The sequence below is a fragment of the Macaca mulatta genome, chromosome 18 (assembly GCF_049350105.2).
Source record: "Macaca mulatta isolate MMU2019108-1 chromosome 18, T2T-MMU8v2.0, whole genome shotgun sequence".
Taxonomy (NCBI): domain Eukaryota; kingdom Metazoa; phylum Chordata; class Mammalia; order Primates; family Cercopithecidae; genus Macaca; species Macaca mulatta.
The window spans coordinates 57,068,359-57,086,062 of record NC_133423.1 but is presented as its reverse complement, the minus strand read 5'-3'; the positions used below and the strand labels follow the sequence as shown (position 1 = coordinate 57,086,062).

Below are 17,704 nucleotides of genomic sequence, written 5' to 3'. Positions count from 1 at the left end.
CACATTGAGAATGCAGGTGTGGTAGGCAGACCAATGTTCCCCAAAGTTAGCCATGTTATAATCCCTGAAACCTGTGACTATGTTCTGTTGCCTGGCATGGGGGAATTAAGATTGCAGATGGAATTAAGGTTGCTAATCAACTAACTTTGAAATAAGGAATTATCTTGGATAATCCTGGTGGGTCCAGTGTAATCACAAGGGTCTTTAAATGGAAGAGGGAGGCAGAAGAGGATGTTGGAGTCAGAGAAACTTGAATGTGCTACATTGCTGGACTTGAAGGTGGAAGAAGGGGCCATGAGCCATGGAATGTAGGCCATCTCTAGAAGCTGGAAAAGACAAGGAAACAGATTCTGTCATGCAGCCTCTAGAAGGCTCCAAGGCTGTTGGCACAGCCCTGACAACACCTTTGTTTTAGCCAAGTTAGACCATTTTACACTTCTAACTTCCAGAACTGTAAAACAATAAATTCATGTTGTTTTAAGTCACTACATTTGTGGTAACTTGTAACAGCAGCAGTAGGAAATGAATATAACCATTCAAGGGCAAAACAGCTCCCAGCCCCCCAGGCAGCAACGTGTGACCATGTGTGTAAGTTACTTCCCACTCTTGTCCTGAAAAGAAAGCTCCTTGCTCTCAGCTTACATTTTATTTCTATAAAGTAGAACATGGTCATGCAAATGATTGGCCTATTTCAATCTGGTAGATGTGAACAACGCTGTATGGGTTCGCTGAAGCCACAGACAGAATAACCTGGATCCCTGAATAACAGTAAGATGCAGAGACACATACACTCCTGGTTCACCCACCTACTGAGACTTTCACACCAAGGGGAAATAAACTCTCTGTCTTGTTTAAGTCACTGTTATTTAGCGTGTACAGAAGTCTTGCAACCAATATCCTATATTTCTCTTGGAAACAGAATTGATCAGACAAAAAAATCAGCAAAAATTTAGAAGATGTGAACAATTCAATTAACAAAGTGGATTTCTATACAGAATATAGAATATATATTTAATATATACAGAATATACGGAAGACTACACCCAACAACTGCTGAATACATTTTCTTTTCAAGGACGCATGGAATCTTCACCAAAATTGACCATATGCTGGACTCTAAAGTAAGTCTCAACAAATCTCACAGGGTTGAAAATCATACGGAATTTTCACAGGATTAAAATTATACAGAATAGGCCGGGCGCGGTGGCTCACGCCTGTAATCCCAGCACTTTGGGAGGCCGAGATGGGCGGATCACGAGGTCAGGAGATCGAGACCATCCTGACTAACACGGTGAAACCCCGTCTCTACTAAAAATACAAAAATTAGCCAGGCGCGGTGGCGGGCGCCTGTAGTCCCAGCCACACGGGAGGCTGAGGCAGGAGAATGGCTTGAACCCAGGAGGCGGAGCTTGCAGTGAGTGGAGATCACGCCACTGCACTCCAGCCTGGGAGACAGAGCGAGACTCCGTCTCAAAAAAAAAAAAAAAAAAAAAAAAAAATTATACAGAATATATTTGCTTACCACAATGCAATTAAGCTAGAAATTAATTACAAAAAGATAACCTTAAAAATATTCTTATGTTTGGAGATTATAAAATATATTTCTAAATAATCCTTGTGTCCAAAAAGAATTTACAATGAATATTATAAAACATTTTAAATTAAATGGTGATATCTTGAATCACCAATAGTAGCTTTTAAATGTTCTCACCACAATGATAAGTATGTAAGGTAATGAGTATGTTAATTAGCTTGATTTAGCCATTCTACAATGTATACATGTTTCAAAACATCATGTGGTACATGACGAATATACCCACTTTTTGTCAATTTAAAATAATTTAAATATAAATTAACCAAAAATACTAAAATTAATAACAATTAAATCCCAATTAAAATAAGTTAATTAAATGGTAGTAAAATACTACACATTAAAATGTAAGATGTACCTAAGGCAGTACTGAAAAGAAAATTTGTAATCTTTAGTGCTTAAAAGGTGAAAATCAACAAAGAAAGCATTCATTTCAAAAGCTTAGAAAAAGAACAATAAAATATAGCAAAATACAGTAGAAGAAAGAACATATTAGAAATAAAATAAAAACAATAAAAAAATAAAAAACTGTCATACAATAAAAACAATCAACAAAGCCATAGTTCTTTCAAAGACATCCAGTCAATAAACCACTGCTGAGATCCTTCAAGAAAAAAAGAGAAGACACAATTAATAAGAGTGACTATAATTTATGTCTACACCAGGGCATGTTTACACTGAGAAAGGCCACTGAATGTAATTAAATTATATACTTTTTTGAAACATTTATTAATTAACAAATTAATTTTATCATACCAGTGAACCTATAAAATACTTTTGTTCAAAAACTACTCTCAAAAATTGTTTCTAAAAAAATTAAAAGAGCATGTATAGCAGTCACTGAATTTTTTTGACAAGTGTATTTTTCTCAATATGATCACATTTAACACCTATATAAAATTGCCTGCAATCCTTTTTTCAAGCTGGAAGAAGCTTTGAAGCTTCTTCAAAGCTTCTTCAGCTATGATTAATTTATAGTTGAGTTGAATTGGGTTGGGTTCTTTTGGAAACAGATTCTGAGATGAAGCTGACCGAGCAGTCTGTTTGAGGAATGTCTTTGGGATCAATGTGTACGGGAGGAAAAGGAAGGAAAAGTGAGAGAGCAAAGGGCCAATTGGGCTATGATACAACCCAATGATAGCCTTAATCAACCCCACGGGGAACTCTGCTATTAAAATGACTTGTCAGAGTTGTCCTGTTTGTGCCACAATGTCCAGATCTTTAACCCCCACCAGTTGTTGAATATGGACCACTGGAGGAAGAACAGGGCCTTAAGCAAGGCAGCCCTCCAGCTGAGAGAGGCCCTGAATGCATTGTATCTGTCACTAGCTTTGCGGCCAAAAGTCATGATGGAAGCTGCTCAGTGCATATGTGTCTTATACACAACTGGGCCACATCATGGCTGAAGCCTGAATGAATTCCAAAGTGAAGATCGACCAAAACCATTATGGCTTATTTAAATTCAACTATTGATGATAGTTAAATTGTGTTTCTCTAGGGAAAAATGCTAAACTGAGTAAGATGCCAGGAAAATAGATATAAACTGGGACTGTCCCATACACATCAGGTCCATTTCAGGCAAATAAAGATGTATGATAGCCCTACAAATAACTGACATTAGAAATGAGAATGGAGACATTGTTACAGATTGGCAGAGATTAAAAGAATAACAATTTGAAATTTAGAAATATTCATTTGAAATTCCTTGAAAACACAATTTTCCAGTTTACTGATAGAAGTAGAAATAGGAAACATTAATAGCCCAATACTGCTAAGGAAATTCAATCTATAATTTTAAATCATCCCCCCAACCCGCAAAAACTACAAGCCTAGTTTCACTAATGAAATCTTCCCGAACATTTAAAGAGGAAATAGTGCCAATCTTAAAAATTCTTACAGAGGTTAGAAAAATAGAAAATATTCTCATTCTTATTTTATAAGGCCAGGATAACCCTGAAATGCCAAAAGCTAATAAAAACATTACCAAAAAAAAAAAAAAAAAAAAAAAGAAGAAGAAAGAAAAAATGGCAAGGTAATTTCACTAATGAATACAGTTACAAAAATCTAAATAAAATATTAGCAAAATCCCTCAGCAATACATACAACATGATGAAATAGGTTCATTCCCAGAATGCAAGGTTTACTTAATACTATTGGAAAATTATTAAATGCAATCCGCTATATTAACAAAACAAGAAAAATTGTATGATTTAAGATACAGAAAAGTTGTTTAATAAAATCAAATCTCTATGTTGAAAAGAAAAAAAACAACCTCTTAGCAAACTAGAAATAGAAGGAAAAATCCTTAATACAATAAAGAATATTCACTAAAGACCCACAGCAGACATTACCTTTAATAATGAGATGATCAAGCTTTCTTCTAGACACAGGAAACAAGACAAGGATCTGAGAAACAAGACAGGATTCCACTGTTACTACCTCTACTCAACATTGTCCTAGAGATCCTGGCAGAGAAAAAAGCAAGGAAAAAAGTTAAAAGCTAAGGATTAGAAAGGAGGATTTTTGGCTGGGTGTGGAGGCTCATGCCTGTAATCCCAGCACTTTGGGAGGCAGGCGGATCACCCGAGATCAGGAGTTCGAGACCAGCCTGGCCAACATAGTGAAACCCAGTCTCTACTAAAAATACAAAAAATTAGCCAGGTGTGGGGCGGGTGCCTGTAGTCCCAGCTACTCAAGAGGCTGAGGTATGAGAATTGCTTGAATCTAGGAGGCAAAGGTTGCAGTGAGCTGAGATCACACCACTGAACTCCAGCCTGGGCAACTAGAGCAAAACTCCATCTCAAAAAAAAAAAAAAAAAGAAAAAAGAAAAAAAAGAAAGGAGGATTTTTTAATAAGACATGGTAATATTTGTAGATAACCTATAGATAAATTAAGAGCATTAACAAGTTCAATATACAACAAGCAACTGCATTTTTACATTTCAGCAAAAAGTTGGAAAGTAAAAAAAAAAAAAAATCCTTTAAAGTCATTAGAAATTAAACACCTAAAGCATATGACAAAAGATAGGCATGACTTTTAAGCAAAAAGTTATGAAATATAATTGAGGGAATCTGAAGGGCTCCCAAATAACCAGAACAATCTTGAAACAGAACAAATTTGGAGGTCTCATACTTCCTAAAATTCAAAACTTATTCCAAAAACACAGTAATCAAAACATTATGGTACTGGTGTAAAGACAGACCTACAGACTAAAGGAATAGAATAGAGAGCTCAGAAATATCTGAGCCCACACATAGTCAAATGCTTTTTAACAAGGATGCTGAGACCATCCAGTGGGGAAACAGTCTTTTCAACAAATAATGCTGGGAAGGTTGGATATCCATATGCAAAAGAATAACGTCAGACCCTTACACATCATACGAAAATTAACTCAAAATGAATTAAAGACCTAAATGCAATAGCTAAAGCTGTAAAACTCTCAGAAGAAAACATAAGGGGAAATCTTCATAACATTGGATTTGGCAATGATTTATTTAATATGAAACCAAAAGCACAGGCAACAAAGCCAAAATAGATAAACTGGACTACATCAAACTTTAAAACTCCTGTGCATCAAAGGACACAATCAACAGAATGAGAAGGCAACCTATAGAATGTGAGAAAATATTTGCACATCATTTCAGACAGGGTTTAATATCCAGAATATATAAAGAACTACAATGCAACAACAAAAAACAACCAATTAAAATATGGGCAAAGGCCTTGAGTAGATATTTCTCCAAGGAAGATATACAAATGGCCTAACAAACACCTGAAAAAATGCTAAACACCATTAATTAGGGAAATATAAATTGAAACCACAAGATATCACCTCACATGCATTAGGATAGCTACTAGCAAAAAAACAAACCAAACAACCGGAAAATAACAAGTGTTGGCAAAGATGTGGAGAAACTGGAACTCTTGTGCATTATTGATAGAAAAGTAAAATGGTGCAACTGCTATGGAAAACAGTGGTTCCTCAAAAAACTAAAAATAAAATTACCATGTGATCCAGCAATTCCACTTCTGGGTATATACCCAAAAGAATTGAAAGCAGGATCTTGAAGAAATATCTGGACACCCATGTTAGTAGCAGCATTATTCACAATAGCCAAAAGGAGGAAGCAACCCACATGTCCATCAATGGGTGAGTGGATAAACAACATGTGGTATTTAGTATAATGGACTATTATTCAGCCTTCAAAAGGAAGGAAATTCTGACACATGGTACACCATGGGTGATCCTGAGGACATGATGCCAAGTGAAAAAAAGCCAATCACAAAAAATACAAACACTGAATTAATCTTCTTATATGAGGTACCTAGAGTAGTCAAATTCATAGAGACAGAAAGTAGAATGGTGATTGCCAGGGACTGGGCGGAGGGGGAGGTGGCAATGGGCAGTTGTTTAATGGGTATAAGGTTTCAGTTTTGCAGAATTGCAAGAGTACTGGAGATTGTTTGCACAATGTGAATGTAGTTGATACTACTAAATTGTGCACTTAAAAATGGTTAAGGTGGTAAATTTTATGTCATGTATATTTTAACACAATTTAAAAAACACAACAGAGCCTATAAAACAATATTTACGGAGAAAATTATTGAGAAACCAGTAAAAAAAATTTTACTGAAACACATTAAAGAAGACCTAAATAAATGGAATGAATTCCGTATTCATGGACTGATTATAACTTAATTGTAACCTATTGTAACCTAATATCGTAAAAATGGCAATTTTTCCCAAATTAACTTGTAGACTTAATATAATCCCAATAAAAATTGAAACACTTTTTATGGAAATTGAAAAATGAATACTAACATTTACATTGAAATACAGAGTTAAGAAGAGCAAAGACACTCTTGAAGGAGAATGTAGGTGATAAGACTTGCTCTACTAGTTATCAAGATTCATTAAAAGAGCCAGGTGTGCTGACTCACGCCTGCAATCCTAGTACTTTGGGAGGCTGAGGCAGGAGGATTGCTTGAGCCCAGGAGTTTTAAACAGGCCTGGGCAACAAAAGGAGACCCTGTCTCTACAAAAAGTTTTTAAAAATTAGCCAGACACGGTGGCGTGCACCTGTGGTCCCAGTTACATGGGAGGTTGAGGCTGGATGATTGCTTGAGCCCAGGAGGTTGAGCCATGTTTGTGCCATTGCACTCCAGTTTGGGCAACAGAGTGAGACCCTGTTATCTTAAAAAAAAAAAAAAAAAAAAAAAAAAAAAAAAGATTCATTGATTCGTTAAAAGGTTGTAATAACTAAAACAGTGTGGTGTTAGTGTAAGATAAATAAACATACCAATGGAAGAAATTAGAGGTACCAGGAAAGGATTCATACATACGTGGGTGGCTTGACATGTGACACAAAGATCTTTGCAGAACAGTGGGAGAAAGTTTTTTTTTTTTTTCAATAAATGATGCTGAATCAATTATCTAAATGGAAAATGTAAAATAAAATTGACCCCTACTTCTTACCATACAAAAAATCTTTTTCAAGTTAATTATAAACCTAATTGTAAAAAGCAAAACATTAAAGATGAGGGAATATAATATAGGAAAACATTTTCAAGATATTGAGATAGGGAGAGATTTTAGAAATATGACACTAAAACTCTAATCTCAAAGGGAAAGAAAAAATGATAAATTCAACTTATTAAAAATTAGGATTTTTATTTATCAAAAGACATGCAAATGTGGAATTCCAGGATATTCGCTGTGCAACAAATGAAAAAGTAGTCTCAATTTGAGCAGTAGCACTGAGAATAACTCCAGTAATTTTTTAGAAGAATTATTGGAAAATTCAGACTTGTTTAACATATTAAGAGGACCATACAACTTCCATAGAGATTTTAAGCATTAATTTTGATAAGTACCTAGAAAACTAAGCAAAAAAAAAATAAAGCAATATAATGATTTTTTCAGGAGCAAGAACACAGAAGGATGTTTCCAGACTAGGAAAAATAATTATACAATACAATACTACCTGGTTCATTTGTGAAAAATATTTGCAAAATCATACTATGATGAAGACGTACCATTATATGGTATTGCAACTGTATTTAGAGGAAGAGGATGAACTGAATTTCCATTTTCTAAGGTAGTATGATAGTATTCTTTGCCTTCTTCTCCACAAGAGGGCGCAAGGTGAATGAGCTTTTCCTTTTGTGGCTGGTCTTCATACTCTGCCCTTGGCATTTCAGTCTAATACCACAAGTATTTTCAAAACGATGGCTCTTCTCAACTGGAAAAGTGGAAAAGTGGTCTGTAATGGTCTGTAACCACCTTTCAGACCCTAAGCCTGGGTCTAGGAGAGCATTTCCGACTGAGCTTGTCTGCTATGCAATGCAGTGGCGTAATGGAAATCATGCCAGACCAGGGGTCATCTAGCATGGACTGTCCTGCGGAGGCTGTCCCCTCCTGGCCAGGGCACCTGAGGCAAGTGAGTTGGCCTCTTGGAGTCTCAGTTTCCTCATCTGTAACACAAAGGCAATTAGAGTAATCACCTCATAGGACTGCCCTGGGAAATAAATGAGGTAGTTTCCTGAGTGTCTAAGAAGTATTTTACATGTACTAAAAAAGTAACTATTATTATTTTTGCTACTAATTCCTTATCTGTGAAACTCCAGAGGAATTGCCAAGGGGGGACTGAGTGACCTCCAAGAGTCTCCTCCAAGCTCTTTTTTCTGAGTTTGTCAATGACTTACCATGCATGCTGGTCATTTTCTGTAATCTATCTGTAAAGCTTCAGAAAGGAAGAGGAGACCTCTGAAGAGGAGGGATATGCTGTTCCCAGGAATCTGCTCCAGCAGCTTTTCTGTCCTGCTGGGTCCTGTACCCGCCCTCCATGCCTGCTTTGTGCTGTGGGGCTCGAAGTGTGTGGCCAACACATCCCACACTTTTGGTCCTGGTCTGAGCTTGGCCCTGACAGCGGTGGAGAACAGAGGCAGCTTTGGTTTAGTGCTGTCCATGCTGGCCACAGCAGCAGCTTCTGGCCCCTGGGGCAACGAGGTAGCTGGTGTAGGCTCGGGGGCCGGGTCAGTAATGACTTCTTCATCTCTAGTTAACCCTCCTCTATATTCCTTCTTTGGCAGCCCTCCAGCCACACCCACCAGCCATTGCAATACCTTGGTAAATAATTCTTTGCCCTAGATCCTTCTCTGCTTGAAAGAACAAGGGGTTTTCTGTTCTCAGACTGCGCTTTGATTGATGGGTGCAGGGGCTTCACCATCTGGAAAGCTCTCCCCAGGCAAGTGGGGTGCACGGGCCAGCCAAACCACAGTCATCATCATCACCTCTTCTCACATGCAGGTTTCTAGACACTAATATGAGCCAGAGGGCACCATATGGGTGTTATTTGTATACACCTGGTGTATACAAATATATTCATTTATATTGTGGTGCAAAATCCCATACAGCCTGCAATGGGGCAGCCTTTCTGAGCCTGAGGGGTGGGTCGAACCTTTGCTAACATGTTAAATTATCTGGTTGTGCATTCCCCTTTAGGATGTGTGCTTCCTGGCTTTCTGTTGCCTTCCTGCTTTAGAAGCACAGCGGCCATGAAGCACTAAACTTCACTGTGCATGCAACCAGGCACTGCAGGATTTTAAAAGGGTGCTGAAGGATGGATAGGGGCTAATTCCCAAGTCATGCTCAAGACTCCCTTACGAAGATGGTTGCCAAAGACTGGTTTTGTGACCCTAGCTGGCCTCCTATCTTTGGCCTAGAAAGAGGTTTAAAAGACTGAGAAAAGGCTGGTGATGAGAGGGGTTTTTGAAAGGGTTGCTGGGAGGGACCTGCATGACACCTTGAGGGGCAAAGGGAATGTGGGAGTGTTTCCCAAGGACCAAGTTTGGGCCGCTCCACTGAGAAAGCTGGCTGGGGTCATTTTATATCTCACCCAAGAGGGCTGCCTGAAGAGCAGAACCCCACAGCAGAGTAAGTTCTGAGGCTCCTTCATCACCTAAAGGCTCAGGAAGTTGTCTTCAGTGACCAGCTGGAAAGAGAGCCCCAGAGACTAAGGAGTCTCGGAAAAAAACCTACAAAGTTCCTTCCAGGGAGGAAAGAACTTGCCTCAGAAAGAGTTGATTCCAGATCATCACAAAGTTCCAAGTTGTGTGAGAATCCTGCTGCCTCACCCTCCTTAGCTCCACCCTGGGTGCGGCCAAAACCCACAGCAAAGGGTGGAGCTGAAGAAACAAAAGGGCTTGGAGGGGGAAGGAGAGAAACATATCAGGATATGTCTCCCTGCAGGTGGCTGCTCTGCAGTGGGTCCCTGCCATGCAGAGGAGTGAAAAGGGAAGAACTAACCCCACTGTAGGGGAAACGAGTAATGCTTTCTCATCACTTCCCATGAAGCACCTTTCCTCCACATAAAGGCCAGGCTGGCAACCCACGCTGAGGTTTAGAGTTCATGGGGTGGCTAGGAGGGGTGTCAATGGCTTTGGGCTTTATTGTGGTGCAAGATCCTGAGCCCAAAAGGGTTCAAGCACCACCCCTGGGAGTGAGGGACTTGACTTCTACCTTTCCCCAGGAGTAGTGGGTCTCTGCAGAGGTTGAGGTGGGTAGGAGAGAGGATTTGAGAAAGGGGAGGGTGCAAGTAGACTGTTTAGGGGAGGAGTGTGAACTTGTCCAAGGATTGTGGTGAGCCTGCTGGGCAGGGCTGCTGCTCATCTGACATTTCAGAAGAGTCTTCCTGGCTGTGACATTGCTGTCCCTCAGCGCCTGCTCTTCAGATCTGATGGGGTTGATGATTCTGGTTAACCAGGGCTGACATTTCGCCCCAGTAGAGACAAAGGGTGCAAGGTAGGTAAGGGCATCAGAAAGCAAGTGGGGCTAGCCCAATGAGGAATAAAGTGAGACTCTGGCCCTACAGACCAGGCTCGGTGGATGGAGGAGTTGGAGCCAGGATTCTATAGTGAGCAAGAACCATGGTGGATTATAATGACCGAACTTCAGGCTCCCAAGCAAGCTGTTGAAGGTGGTGCATTTACTTGTGAAGTTAGGCTGTTGAGGAGGGAGAGGATGGTTGTCAACACGACAGAGGACTGGGAGCATGAGTGTGTGGTGCATCTATGGTGCTGAAGTGACAGGAGAAGTTGGACAGGAGTAGGTTGGTCAGGTGCAAGTCACCATGGAATGAGGAGGGGGAGACGGAAGGGAGTAGAGTCACCAAGCAGAGGGTCATGGGTCGTGAGGTCTTCAGGGAGCTCAACTGGGAGGGAGGAGAAATGGATCAGAAAGGGATTTGGATGGTTGGAATGACTGGAATTATCTGATTACTAAGCTCTGTCTCTCTCTCTGTCTCTCTTTCTCTCTCGCGCTCTCTCTCTCTCTCTCTCACACACACACACACACGCACAGCCTGAGCTGACTAGGGCCTGGACCATTACTCAGCCTGGACAGACTAACCCCCCTAATGCTCCATGTCACAAATGCCCTTCAAGGGCTCTTGGGCTAGGAAGTGCTGCAGAAGGAGACAGGGAGGGCCTGACGTATTCTCCCTCAGCCATCCTTCCTTCATTTGAAGTACAGAATTATTTGCTTGGTGCAGGGGCTAGGAAGGTGCCATACCAGGAATCTCTAGTGGCATTTCGTGGCTAATGGGTGGCTTAGGCTGGGGTGAGCCTTGGCAATGGCACCCCTCTGCAATAATCGTCATCCTCCTGCAGGAACTTCAGACAAACTTCAGTTCATAAATACTCATCTAGTGCTCATGGTTGGGGAGGTGCTTTGCTGGATGCCTTGAGGGATCAGCCCTACCTCCGAGAAGCTTCCAGACCTACAGAAGACAGAAGGCTTGTCTAGGAGTCACCTGAATCACACAGTGTGAAGTGTGAATGGTCACACATAAGGGGCACGCAGGAGGTGGTGGAAGACTTCCTGGGAAAGGCAGCTTCACGCTGAGATGGGAAGGAGGGTAAAGTCTTGGCAGGAAGGGAGAAGATTTCTAGGCTGAGACTGGCAATTGGACAAAATTGTAGTTAATAGTTTCTGGTGATTAAACCTGCCATAGGAGGGCAGTGTCTTCTGCTGCTTGTCTGTACCACACACATGTGTGTAAGCAAATTGGAACCAACACATCTGCATGGTTCTTTTCCCACAGTGGAGGAGAGTTTCAATATGTTAATGTCATATTCCTCTTAGCAATGTTGAGACAGTGAAATCTTATTCAGCATTCTGGTTTGACATATTGCTCTGTGCTTGCATGGAATATCAGATGTGATCATAATTTGTAGACAAGAATCTTGCCTATTTTACATTTTCTGTATTCTGTGCCACACCTAGAAGCAGTAGGCACGTCCTTAGCGTCCCTATTCTCTTCCAGCTGACTTCATTCTCTTCCCTCCTGTTTTGTTGATGGTCCTGGGGGCTCTGTCCCCACTCCTTTTTCTTCTTTCAGGAGAACCTGCGGCTCCCATGGCTTTGATGACTCCTCTCCTGATGGAGGATTGGGAGTGAAGAAGGAGAAAACTTTGTAAATTAGGGGAGTGTGTTGGGCCTTGAGTTAGACACTGAAAGGTTTGTTGAGGATGGAGAGAGTGAAAGAGTGGCAGAGAAATAAGCAAAAAACAAAGGTGGGGTCTGCTGCATCAGATGCAGCTGGTGCAAGCAGGAGGTGGCCTGAAGGTGATTGCAGGAGCCAGGGAGAGACGCTGTGAAAGGCTGGGGGTAGGGAGTAAAAGCCAGCTTGCAATTGGGCCAGGTGTGAGGACGAAGCAAGTTTTTTTTTTTTCAAGAAATCTGGCCGAGAAAGGGCAGAAAGAGATGTGGCAATAACTGCAGGGAGTGTTCCTATGATGAATGAGGCTTGAGTGTGACAGGAAGCCTGCTTTTCGTTTAAATGTTCCTTGGTTGTAGTGTGTTAAAGCCAAGATAATAATCTAGTCAACCTGCATGGAGGGACTTGCTCAGGTTTCTGCCTCTGACACAATGGTAGAAGGCGCCTGAGCACATGCATACCACAGTGCTAATGGTTCTTCGACAAACCTCTGCCCTAAGAGAGTCTAGGCTGAGCTGCAAAGAGTGCCTGGATTATTTAGAAGCACTACAGGCTGATGACAGAGAGAGAGAGGAAAGAGAGAGAGAGAGAGAGAAAGAGAGAGAGAGAGAAGAAAATAACTCAACTTAGAAATATCTTTATGTAAATGAAGATTGTTTTTAGAAATCTACAAACACCTAAAAGTTAATTATGCTGGATTTAAAAACAAATATCAAAAACTCCCTGAGCTCTAAATGGCTTGCGTAGAGCCCAAGGGTTCTATGGACACCTGGAGTGGGGGGCAGTGGATGTGATGATCTCAGTTTAGGAGAGAGTCCAGCTACAGTCAGAGTGCATCTGATCTGATGACTAGGGACACCTTCAGCAGTTCATAAACACGTACTGTTCTCACCAGCTGCTGGGGAAAAGAGGGTCTGGAAGCTGCCATTTGTTGGTTACAAGCAAAGGAGGTTAACTTGAAAGAAATGGGCATATTTTATATAATACAAGCTACCAGGGAGGATTTCAGAATGGTCTATCTATGTCTTGGTTAAAATGTGATCAAACGCCACCATACCTTAAAAAAAGCTACAATGAAAATTGAATTAATTAATTAAAATTAAATTTGAACAGAAAATTTAACTACTAAACTGAAGCACATAAATTATGTTTTTAAAGGTCAGCAGATTTCTGCTCCTATTCAAGGTAAACTAACAGATATGTATTTAACCTCCCACCTGAAACAACAACAAAAAAGGGAAAACACACAAAACATATGAAGTAATTGTTTGAAGACACTGGACATCAGGCAACAAAAGACAGTGATCCTTGAGAAAAGGAATACAAATGATTGCCCCAGCTTATTGGTTTGAGATTTTCAGGCAACAGTACAGGGAAGGAGACCCAAGCAAAGCAAGACCCAACTACCTGTTGCCTATAAGAAACCCACTTTAAATATAAAGACAGAAACAAAGACAGAATGCAAATTTGTAGAGGACTACGTGCTCGCAAACGAGATGTTCCCAATAAGTCCTGCTCTTGCAAACAAAGCAGGACGTTTCTTCTCTGCAAACAGGCAGAACAAAAGAGTCAGCTGCAAACAGCAGACTCTGGGAACTGGTTCATGTTTAAGCATCTTGAGAAATCAGAAAGTTAGGGAAAGGTCAGAAAAATAACTTATGACATAAAAACAACTTGTGTCATAAAAACAACTCGTGTCTTGTGACGTAGTAAAATTCCACAAGCATGTGTAAAATAAAGCAGAGCATGCTGCTCGGGGCGGCTGCCATGTTTGTCTTGTCCTGTGTTGTCTTGTGTGTTCATTCCTTTGTTTAGGAAACACGCGGACCCCAACATCTGGCGCAGCGAGCAGGGTCTGTGGCTCCAAGAGAGCAAGGAACCGTAGGGGGAGCACCCCGGGCATGTAAGTAAATAAAGAAGGGGGAGATGTAGAGGACTACGTGCTCGCAAATGAGATGCTCCCGATAAGTCCTGCTTTTGCAAACAAAGCAGGATGTTTCTTCTCTGCAAACAGGCAGAACAAAAGAGTCAGCCGCAAACAGCAGACTCTGGGAACTGGTTAATGTTTAAGCATCTTGAGAAATCAGAAAGTTAGCGGAAGGTCAGAAAAACAACTCATGACATAAAAACAACTTGTGTCATAAAAACAACTCGTGTCTTGTGACGTAGTAAAATTCCACAAGCATGTATAAAATAAAATAAAGCAGAGTGTGCTGCTTGGGGTGGCCGCCATGTTTGTCTTGTCCTGTGTTGTCTTGTATGTTCATTCCTTTGTTTAGGAAACACGCGGACCCCAACACAAATTGGTATTTGCCAAGGGCTATAAGGAGGAGGAAATGAGTAGTGACTGTTTAATGGATTTTCTTTTAGGGTGATGAAAATATTTTGAAACTAAATAGAGCTAGTGGTTGTACAACATTGTAAATATACTAAATACCACTGAATTGTGCACTTTAAAATAATTACTTTTATGTTATGTGGACTTCACTTAAAAAAAAAAAAAAAGAAAGAAAACTAGGCCAGGTACAGTGACTCACACCTATAATCCCAGCATTTTGTGAGGCCAAGGCAGGTGGATCACTTGAGGTCAGGAGTTCAAGACCAGCCTGGCCAACATGGTGAAATTCAGTCTCTACTAAAAAAATACAAAAATTAACTGGGCACAGTGGCGGGTACCTGTAATCCCAGCTACTCAGGAGGCTGAGGCAGGAGGATTGAACCTGGGAGGTGGAGGTTGCAGTGAGCCAGGATCGTGTCACTGCATTCCAGACTGGGTGACAGAGTGAGACTCCATCTCAAAAAAACAAAACAAGACAAAACATCAAAACCCAACAAATTTAAAAAAAAGAAAGAAAGAAAACTAATGAGACACACAAGGGTACAAAATCATATAAATAACCAGCTAACCACAGGAGAGCTAGAAAATAAAGTTAAAAGACTCAATATTTACAATAATTATGCTTGTTGTGTTCATTGAGAGATGAAAGATTAAGGATTTTGACAGAGAAATATAAAGTATATAAAAAAGAAAATTCTAGAACTGTAAATATAACTGTCAAAATTAGTAACTCAGTGGATGGAGTTAGGAGGAGAATAGATAGCTGAAGAGAGAATTCATGAATTTTCAATGGATCAGAAGAGAATATCCAGAGCACAATATTGGGAGATGAAAGATAGAAAAAGCAGAAGCTGGGGTAAGAGACAAAGAAGTTATATAAAGGAGTCGCAGAAGGAGAAGAGTGGGAAAGTGGAATAGAAACAGTATTTGAAGAGTTAATAATTGAGAATTTTAAAAGTTGATTAAAGATATTAAGCCATAAATTAAGCTGACTTCAAAGCAGAAACAATGGAATCTGGACGCAATGGAATGATATAAATGCTTAAAGAAAATAGCTATTAGCCAATGAATAGTTTAAGCAACAAGTGCTCCACAGTTCATAAGTGGGAACATTCACTTAGGACAAGAGAGATGTGAAAGGGTCACAGGAGAAGGGTAAGGTCACTAAAAAGGCATTAACAAGTGATGTTTTCCAGCCAAATGGTCAGGAAATCTCAGGGTCTATTGGTGGAACACCAATTTACCCAAACAGATTTAGTCTGTTTGGGTAAAACTGAGCTCCTATTACTAGGGGTAGAATGGAAATTGAGGCTAGACATGGTCAGTAAGAGCAAGATGATGAATGATCTCATTTTACAGGTGATAGGAAGTATTGGAGGTGTATCTGTGGCATCTCTACCTTGTTTCTTGGGAGGACACCACTAGTAAAACCTTTCTCACATTTTCCTGGTGTAGGTATAAATCACACTGTCTCTTGCCACTTTACTATGAGTGAAATGAAATTTAGATAAGTGCCAGGTTCAGCCTGCTCTGTACTTTAGAACATATTATTGAATTACCATTTTTAAAGAATCCAGTTGCAGTGAATCTTATTTCCTCTTTCATTTGTTCCTCTGGAGCCAGATAAAGACAGTAGATTAGGAAGGGAAGAGAAAATATAGAAGTTCCCTTTCAAAGTTGCTTTCACATGACTGACCTTTCGATTTATTTTCTCTCTAAGCACCACACTTATTTTAGTCATAACCTTTCCCTTTTTGTCTCTGTAAGGGCAGATGCTCCTTATAAACCCACATGGTCTTCATCAGCCCACGTGAATTCCGTCTTGCTTAACTGTGTTTTTCTCATCTCTGAGTGTCACTCCTATTTGGCTCCCTCCTCCAGAGTCCTACTCTGACATCCCTGGTGTACATCCTTGCATAATTCATAAATCTTAAAAAAAAATCTGTGGTGCTCTTTATTATGTGTTTTAAATCACATTAATGGCAGTGTGCTTTTAGAATCCTGTAATATGACCTACTGAACTGAAAGTCTAACTTTCCAATCTTTTCTCTTTTATTTGCATTTCTTGGGGGTTTTGGTTTTGGTATTATTCACTTCCTTTAAGATTTCTCAACTTTAATTTTTGCTGATTTAAAATTTATGCCATAAATTTGAGACAGTACTCCACTTCTAATTGTTGTATGCGATGTACAGCTTTCCAGACAGGGTATACATAAAGGGGTTTCAGTGTGCAGATATATGTACACATTTAATTGCACTAGATAGTGTCAGGTTGCTGTCCAAAATGGCTGCATCAGTGTTCACGTCCACCATCAAAGCACAGAGTTTTTTATTTGTTTTGTTTGTTTGCTTTTGAGATACAGTCTCCATCTGTCACCCAGGCTGGACTGCAGTGGCATAATCACAGCTCACTGTAGCCTTGACTTCCCAGGCTCAAATGATCTTCCATTTGCTTACTCCTGTGCCAGTATTCACTGTTTTAATATTGTGTCTACAGTATGTCTTCACAATTAATTAGTAAGACAATTTGTCCTTCTTTGCTTTTTATTATCAAATTGACTTACCAGGCCGGGCACAGTGCCTCATGCCTGTAATCCCAGCACTTTGGGAGGCCGTGGTGGGAGGATTTGCTTGAGCCAGGATTGTCTAGAACTCCTGGCCTCCAGTGATCTTTCCATCTCAGCCTCCCAAAGTGTGGGGATTACAAGCATGCACCCCCACAACCAGCTTCTATAGAACCCAGGTTCTATTTTATATAAGCTCACCAACATTTGATATTATCCAACTATCAAATTTTAGTCAGTCACATGAGTACAAGGTGAGGCGTTATTCTCTCATAACAAATGAGGTTGAGCTTCTCTTCATATACTTATTTGCCATTTGGGTTTGCCTTTGTTATATCCTTTGTCCATTTTTCTAATTTTTCTAACAAGTTCCCTATCTTTTGCTTTGTTTTGCAAAATTTTGATGTATATTTTAGAGCAGTGCTCTTCAATAGAACTTTATGAGATATAAAAGATTCTATATTTGTTCTGTCCAATGTGGTAGCTACTAGCTATATGTGGTTAGTGAACACTTGAAATGTGGCTAGTGGAACTAAGTAACTAAATTTTAAATTTTATTTAATTTTAATTTAAACGTAGCTAGGAATATGTGGCTAGTGGCTGCCATGTTGGACAGTATGGCATCTAGGTATTAATCCCTCGTCAGCTTTTAGCATTATAAATATCTTCTCCCAATCTGTCAACTGCCTGATAAGTTCATCTACCGAGTCC

General features: G+C 40.1%; 2 long non-coding RNA genes across 4 annotated transcripts in view; one reads left to right on the top strand and one right to left on the bottom strand.

Annotated features, from left to right (window-relative positions):
- Positions 1–17,704, top strand: part of LOC144336422 (uncharacterized) — a 60,435-nt gene that overhangs the window by 22,684 nt on the left and 20,047 nt on the right. The gene's annotated exons all lie outside the window — the stretch shown is intronic.
- LOC114673704 (uncharacterized) overlaps positions 7,699–17,704 on the bottom strand; it is a 33,127-nt gene continuing 23,121 nt past the window's right edge. The window contains exon 3 of one of the 3 annotated variants that reach the window (XR_013408214.1): positions 7,699–7,834. This is a non-coding gene — a long non-coding RNA (uncharacterized LOC114673704). Of the gene's footprint in view, positions 8,067–11,901; positions 12,031–17,704 lie in introns of those variants that run through there. The other 2 variants (XR_013408215.1, XR_013408216.1) reach the window with 2 other exon arrangements.